The sequence below is a fragment of the Bos indicus genome, chromosome X (assembly GCF_029378745.1).
Source record: "Bos indicus isolate NIAB-ARS_2022 breed Sahiwal x Tharparkar chromosome X, NIAB-ARS_B.indTharparkar_mat_pri_1.0, whole genome shotgun sequence".
Lineage (NCBI taxonomy): Eukaryota > Metazoa > Chordata > Mammalia > Artiodactyla > Bovidae > Bos > Bos indicus.
The window spans coordinates 2,399,590-2,408,085 of NC_091789.1; positions in this window are offsets into that span (position 1 = coordinate 2,399,590).

The window sequence follows — 8,496 nt, forward strand, 5'->3', positions numbered from 1 at the left end:
CCCACACTGCAGGTGGATTCTTTACCAGCTGAGCCACAAGGGAAGCCCCAAAATACTGGAGTGGGTAGCCTATCCCTTCTTCAGCGGATCTTCCTGACCCAGAAATCGAACCAGGGTCTTCTACATTGCAGGTGGATTCTTTACCAACTGCGCTATCAGGGAAGCCCTGATACCTGCCAGAGACGCTCAGAGGGCTCAAACAAACCTTGTGTGCACCAGGACCCAGAGACCCCACAGAGACTGAGACACAACTGTGTTGAGCATCTCCTGTGGAGGTACAGGTCAGCAGTGGACTGCTGCAGGGACAGGGGCTCTGGGTGCAGTAGGCCTGGGTATGGCATGAGCCCTCTTGGAGGGGGTCACCATTAATCCCACCATAGAACCACCAGAACTTTCATACGACTGGGGAAACAGAGTCTTGGAGGGCACAAACAGAACCTTGTGTGCACCAGGACCCAGATGAAAGGAGCAGTGACCCCACAAGAGACTGACCCAGACTTGCCCATGAGTGTCGAGGAGTTTCTGGTGGCAGCGTGGGTCGGTGGTGGCCTGCTTCAGGGTTGGGGGCACTGAGTGCAGCAGAGCATGCATGGGACCTTTTGAAGGGGGTCACCATTATCGTCATTACCTCCACCATAGTTTGGCCTCAGGTCAAATACAGGGAGGGAACACAACCCGACCCATCAACAGAAAATTGGATTAAAGATTTACTGAGTGTGGCCCCACCATCAGAATAAGACCCAGTTTCCCCCTCAGTCAGTGTCTCCCATCAGGAAGCTTCCATAAGCCTCTTATCCTTCTCCAATAGAGGGCAGACAGAATGAAAACTATCAGAGAAACTAACCAACCTGATCACATGGACCACAGCCTTGTCTAAATGAAACTATGAGCCATGCTGTATAGGGCCACCCAAGACAGATGGGTCATGGTGGAGAGTTCTGACAAAACATGGTCCACTGGAAAAGGGAATGGCAAACCACTTCAGTATTCTTGCCTTGAGAACCCCATGAACAGTATGAAAAGACAAAAAGATAGGACACTGAAAGATGACTCCCCAGGTTGGTAGGTGCCCAAAATGCTACTGGAGATCAGTGGAGAAATAACTCCAGAAAGAATGAAGAGACAGAGCCAAAGCAAACACAACACCCACTTGTGGATGTGACTGGTCATAGAAGCAAGGTCTGATACTGTAAAGAGCAATATTGCATAGGAACCTGGAACATTAGGTCCATGAATTAAGGCAAATTGGAAGTGGTCAAACAGGAGATGGCAAGAGTGAACATTGACATTTTAGGAATCAGCAAACTAAAATGGACTGGAATGGGTGGATTTAACTCAGATGGCCATCATATCTACTACTGTGGGCAAGAATCCCTTAGTAGAAATGGAGTAGCCATTATAGTCAACAAAAGAGTCCAAAATGAAGCACTTGGATTCAATCTCAACAACAACAGAATGATCCATGTTCATCTCCAAGGCAAACCATTCAATATCACAGTAATCCAAGTCTATGTCCCAACCAGTAATGCTAAAGAAGCTGAAGTTGAACAGGTCTAGGAAGACCTACAAGAGCTTCTAGAACCAACATGCAAAAAAAGATGTCCTTTTCATTATAGGGGACTGGAATGCAAAAGTAGGAAGTCAAGGAACACCTGGAGTAACAGGCAAATTTAGCCTTGGAGTATGGAATGAAGCAGGGCAAAGGCTAATAGAGTTTTGCCAAGGGAACACACTGGTCATAGCAAATACCCTCTTCTAACAACACAAGAGAAGACTCTACACATGGACATCACCAGATGGTCAACACCGAAATCAAATTGATTATATTATTTGCAGCCAAAGAGGGAGAAGCTCTATACAGTCATCAAAAACAAGACCAGGAGCTGCTTGTGGCTCAGATCATGAACTCCTTATTGCCAAATTCAGACTTAAACTGACATAAGTAAGGAAAACCACTAGACCATTCAGGTATGACCTAAATCAAATCTATTATGATTATACAGCGAAAGTGACAAATAGATTCAAGGGATTAGATCTGATAGACAGAGCACCTGAAGAACTATGGACAGAGGTTTGTGACATTGTACTGGAGGCAGTGATCAGAATCATCCCCAAGGAAAAGAAATGCAAAAGGGCAAAATGGTCTTCTGAGGAGGCCTTACAAATAGCTGTGAAAAGAAGCAAAGCAAAAGGTGCAAAGGAGAAGAAAGATAGACCCATCTGAATGCAGAGCTCCAAAGAACAGCAAGGAGAGACCCATCTGAATGCAGAGCTCCAAAGAACAGCAAGGAGAGATAAGAAAGCCCTCCTCAGTGACCAGTGCAAAGAAATAGAGGGAAACAATAGAATGGGAAAGAAAAGAATTTTCTCTTTTGAGAAAATTTCTCTCTTGAAGAATTTTCTCTTCAAGAAAATTAGAGATACCAAGGGAACATTTTAGCAAAGATGGGCACAATAAAGGACAGAAACAGTAAGGACCTAACAGAAGCAGAAAAGATTAAGAAGAGGTGGCAAGAATACACAGAACTATACAAAAAAGATCTTCATGACCTAGATAATCACGATGGTGTGATCACTCACCTAGAGCCAGACATTCTGGAATGCGAAGTCAAGTGGGCCTTAGGAAGCATCACTAAGAACAAAGTTAGTGGAATTCCAGTTGAGCTATTTCAAATATTAAAACATGATGATGTGAAAGTGCTGTACTCGATATGCCAGCAAATTTGGAAAACTCAGCAGTGTCCACAGGACTGGAAAAGGTCAGTTTTCATTCCAATCCCAAAGAAAGGCAATGCCAAAGAATGTTCAAACTACTGCACAACTGCACTCATCTCACACACTAGGAAAGTAATGCTCACAATTCTCCAAGCCAGGCTTCAACAGTATCTGAACCGTGAACTTCCAGATGTTCAAGCTTGATTTAGAAAAGGCAGAGAAACCAGAGATCAAATTGCCAACATCCGCTGGATCATCAAAAAAGCAAAAGTTCCAGAAAAACATCTGCTTTATTGATTATTTCAAAGCCTTTGACTGTGTGGATCACAATAAACTGTGGAAAATTCTTCAAAGGATGGGAATACCAGACCACCTGACCTGCCTCCTGAGAAATCTGTATGCAGGTCAAGAAGCAACAGTTAGAACTGGATATGGAAAAGCAGACTGGTTCCAAATCAGGAAAGGAGTACATCAAGGCTGTATATTCTCACCGTGCTTATTTAACTTATATGCAGAGTACATCATGCAAAATGCTGGGCTGGATGAAGCACAAGCTGAAATCAAGATTGCCGGGGAGAAATACAAATAACCTGAGATATGCAGATGACACCACTCTTACAGCAGAAAGCGAAGAGGAACTAAAGAGCCTTCTGATGAAAGTGAAAGAGGAGAGTGAAAAAGCTGGCTTAAAACTCAACATTCAGAAAACTAAGATCATGGCATCTGGTCCCATCACTTCATGGGAAATAGATAGGGAAACAATGGAAACAGTGACAGGTTTTATTTTGGGGGGCTCCAAAATCACTGCAGATGGTGACTGCAGCCATGAAATTAAAAGATACTCCTTGGAAGAAAAGTTATGACCAACCTAGACAGCATATTAAAAAGCAGAGACATTACTTTGCCAACAAAGGTCCATCTAGTTAAAGCTATGGTTTTTCCAGTAGTCATGTATGGATGTGAGAGTTGAACCATAAAGAACGTTGAGTGCCAAAGAATTCATACTTTTTTACTGTGGTGTTAGAGAAGACTCTTGAGAGTCCCTTGGACAGCAAGGAGATCCAACCAGTCCATCCTAAAGGAAATAAGTCCTGAATATTCATTGGAAGGACTGATGCTGAAGCTGAAACTCCAATACTTTGGCCACCTGATATGAAGAACTGACCCATCTGAAAAGACCCTGATGCTGGGAAAGATTGAAGGTGGGAGGAGAAGGCAACGACAGAGGATGAGATGGTTGGATGGCATCACCAACTCAATGGACATGAGTTTGAGTAAGCTCCAGAGTTGGTGATGGACAGGGAAGCCTGGCATGGTGCAGTCCATTGGGGTTGCAAAGTGTCAGACACAATTGAGCGACTGAACTGAACTGATACTGTTCTCCACAGTGGCTGTACCTATTTACGTTCCCACCAACAGTGTACATTCCCACCCTTTTCTCCACACCCTCTTCAGCATTTATTATTTGTAGACTTTTTAATGATGGCCATTCTGACCAGTGTGAGGTGATAACTCATTGTAGCTTTGATTTCTGGTATTGTAGTTCTGTTTTCTGTTATTGAGTTGTATGAGCTGTTTGTATATTTTGGAAATTAACCCCTTGTTGGTTGCATTGTTTGCAAGTGTTTTCTCCCAGTCCATGGGTTGTCATTTCCTTTTGTTGGTTTTGATGGTTTCTTTTACTGTGTTAAAGCTTATAAGTTTGACTAGGTCCCATTGTTTATTTTTGCTTTTATTTCTATTGACTTGGGATACTAAGAAAATATTGCTATGACTTATGCCAGAGAATGTTTTGCCTATTCTTCTAGGAGTTTTATGGTGTCATGTCTTATATTGAATTCTTTAAGCCATTTTGAGTTCATTTTTGTTTATGGTGTGAGGGAGTGTTCTAACTTCATTAGTTTACATGTGGCTGTCCAAATTCCCCAACACCATTTGCTGAAGAGACTGTGTTTTCCCCATTGTATATTCTTGCCTTATTTGTTAAAGATTAATTGACAGTAGGTGTGTGGGTTTATTTCTGGGCTCTCTATTCTGTTTCATTGATCTATGTCTGTTTTTGTGCCAATAATACACTCTTTTGAATACTGTAGCTCTGTAGTATTATCTAAATGCTTTGACCCTGAGAACTGAAGATTAGCCATGGTGAGTTTTAAAAATATAGGCCAGCCCATTCCCTCTGGTCATCTTTCTGCAGAATGTTCAAAACCGGATCCATACTATTCTATCATTGCCAAATACCCTTTCTGTTGTGAGTCCTGTGTTTCTTAGGACAAGTGGTTTGCTGGCTCTCCAAAATATTTGTTAATCAAAAGAAAAAGCCTTGAGTTTAAAGTCTGTCAATTTTCATGATATAAATATTTTCCTTAGGGCCAATTTCAAGCTGCCAACATAAGACCAATTTCCTGAAAATGTAATCATCAGCCAGTACAAGCTAGTTTCAGCACACTATTGTGTAACACAACAAAACTCACATAAGATTTTGCCCAAGAATTCCCTTAGAAAGGATTCCTATAAACTCTCAGGAAAGCTGAAGACAGGCTATGCCCCAGAGACTTCCTATGAAAGACTTCATTTAATAATGACAACATTGCCCATTCTTAATACAGTGAGATTAGTGCTTACTACTCAATTTTCCAAAATTAAACAAAATTCATTACACATATGTGTTTAATATACAAAGGAAAAAAACAAATGTTTAAAACAAAAAGCAAGATAGTGATTATCTCCGGTGGTGAGGGAAGGGGACACAAGTGAGGAGGATCCACACGGGGGCCTTCTAAGGTATTGATGATGTTCTATTCTTAAGTCAGATGACATGTATCTCAGTTCAGTTCAGTTCAGTCAGTCAGTCGTGTCCGACTCTTTGCAACCCCATGAATCGCAGCACTCCAGGCCTCCCAGTCCATCACCAACTCCCGGGGTTCACTCAGACTCACGTCCATCGAGTCAGTGATGCCATCCAGCCATCTCATCCTCTGTCGTCCCCTTCTCCTCCTGCCCCCAATCCCTCTCAGCATCAGGGTCTTTTCCAATGAGTCAACTCTTTGCATGAGGTGGCCAAAGTACTGGAGTTTCAGCTTTAGCATCAGTCCTTTCAAGGAACACCCAGGACTGATCTCCTTTAGAATGGACTGGTCTTCTCCAACACCACAGTTCAAAAGCATCAATTCTTCGGCGCTCAGCTTTCTTCACAGTCCAACTCTCACATCCATACATGACCACTGGAAAAACCATAGCCTTGACTAGATGGACCTTTGTTGGCAAAGGAATGTCTGTGCTTTTTAATAGGCTATCTAGGTTGGTCATAACTTTCCTTCCAAGGAGTAAGCATCTTTTAGTTTCATGGCTGCAATCACCATCTGCAGTGATTTTGGAGCCCCCAAAATAAAGTCTGACACTGTTTCCACTGTTTCCCCATCTATTTCCCGTGAAGTGATGGGACCAGACCCCATGATCTTCATTTTCTGAATGTTGAGCTTTAGGCCAACTTTTTCACTCTCCTTTTTCACTTTCATCAACAGGCTTTTTAGTTCCTCTTCACTTTCTGCCATAAGGGTGGTGTCATCTGCATATCTGAGGTTATTGATATTTCTCCCAGCAATCTTGATTCTAGCTTGTGCTTCTTCCAGCCCAGCATTTCTCATGATGTACTCTGCACATGAGTTAAATATGCAGGGTGACAATATACAGCCTTGATGTACTCCTTTTCCTATTTGGAACCAGTCTGTTGTTCCATGTCCAGTTCTAACTGTTGCTTCCTGACCTGCATATAGGTTTCTCAAGAGGTTTATTTTATTGTTATGCCTATGCTTTTTAAAAATGTAACATATATAATTATCATCATATATATAATATGTAGTTAATAGTTTGAAATACTTAATAATAAAATAGAAAAAAAGAAAGAAAACACAAAAGAAAAATTATGTAGTAAAATAAAATACAGTAGAATATTTTTACATAATCTTCAATTGGGAGGGCCTTCCTTAGCAAGACTCCAAACCCCAAATTCAAAAGATTTATAGGTTTGATTACAAAACAATTTTAAATTTCTGTGCAACAAAAGAAACATAAAGTTAAAAGACAAGTAACAGAGTAGGAAGGATGTTTTCCTATTACGTAAGAAAAGGATTAATACTTAATATATATGAAGGGTCCCTACAAATCAGTGAGAAAAACACAAATAACACATCAGCAAACAGTAAAGAATTGTCTGTTGTCAATAGACAACTCATAGAAAAAACTGCAAATATTCAACAGATGAAAAATATTTCATATTGCTAGTATTGGAGAAACAACAAATTAAACAATAATGAAAGGCCAATTGTCACCCACTTTGTTGGCAAAGATAAAAAAGATTTATGATAGATATCCAGTGTTGGTGAGGGTGTAAGGAAGAGAGCCTCTCAAATACTATTGGTGAGAATGTACATTCTTCTTAGAGGACAATCTGGTTATACATCTAACAAAATATTAAATGCATTTTTCAACCCTGCAATCCCTCTTCTAGAGACCTAGTCTTCAGACACACTCACATAGGTATACAAAGTAAAAATGTAAAAATAAAAATAAATTTCCATCCATAGAAAACAGACTAAATATATCACAAGATACTCATAATGAATCATATAATGGAATATATGCATGTGTTGAAAAAAGAAGATTCACTGACATGGAAAAATGCCTCTGGTTTATAGTTAGATTTTCAAAAAAGTGATATGCAGATCAATGATTTAATTTATCAAAAACTCTATATAGTATATTTACATATATATAAATAAATAACATATTAAAATATCATATATATGCCTTTGTCTATATGTTTTTGTCTACTTATATATTTTTATATGCTTTTTAACAATTTACATATGGTATATAAAAGTATATCAAAAAGCATGTACATATGTGTGTATATATATAAGCAGAGAAAGTATTTTGAAAGAAACCACTAAACTGTTCATTATGGTCACCTCTTATTGGGTAATATAACTGGGTGGCAGCTGGAAAAAGATTAGCAATTATAACATTTAACTTCTGTATTGTTTGAATCTTTATCAGCATGTACCTGAAGATTTCTTGCACAACTATAATATAAAAATGCTAATGCTTGCATAGTTGGTGGGGAATTGTTTACAAAAAATATATTTGATAATGTTTAATTTAGTATAGCTTTGATTGGGACTTCCCTTAAAATAAACCAGATTACTTTTGTCAAATCAGCTTATGGGTAATATGGGCTCACAAGCACAATCACAAAATAGTATATCTCTGACTTCACTCCCATCTGCTCTGCAGAAGTTAAAAATAACTCTTCTTAAATTTTTCCCAAATATTTCTGGCATTAAGTCCCCAGAGGCTATCTCACATATGCTCTGTAAATGAATCCGCTTGCTGCCATGTGGTGCCTGCCATTTTCCTCCAGTAATGATGTCTCCGTTCCTTTCACCACCAAGAGTGGCTAATATTTCAACAATGCCTGTGAAAGGCACGTAAGCTGATGCCTGAGCTGAAGGTGCCAATGCTGTTTGTCAGAGACACTGAAGGTACCACTGCCAACAGAGCTACTGCCTTCAACAATGCCTCTGCTAATGTTGCTGCCACCATCACCATCACCTGGATAGCTCTCTTTCCCTCACCCCCACATCCTATTTATGAATAAGTCCAACAGATTCAAGCTCCAAAACTCATCTCAAATATGCCTTCCACTGTTATCACCCTGGCCCAAGCCACCATCGTACTTGTGCTATTGCAAACACCTTAAGTACTCTGTTTCCATTCTTA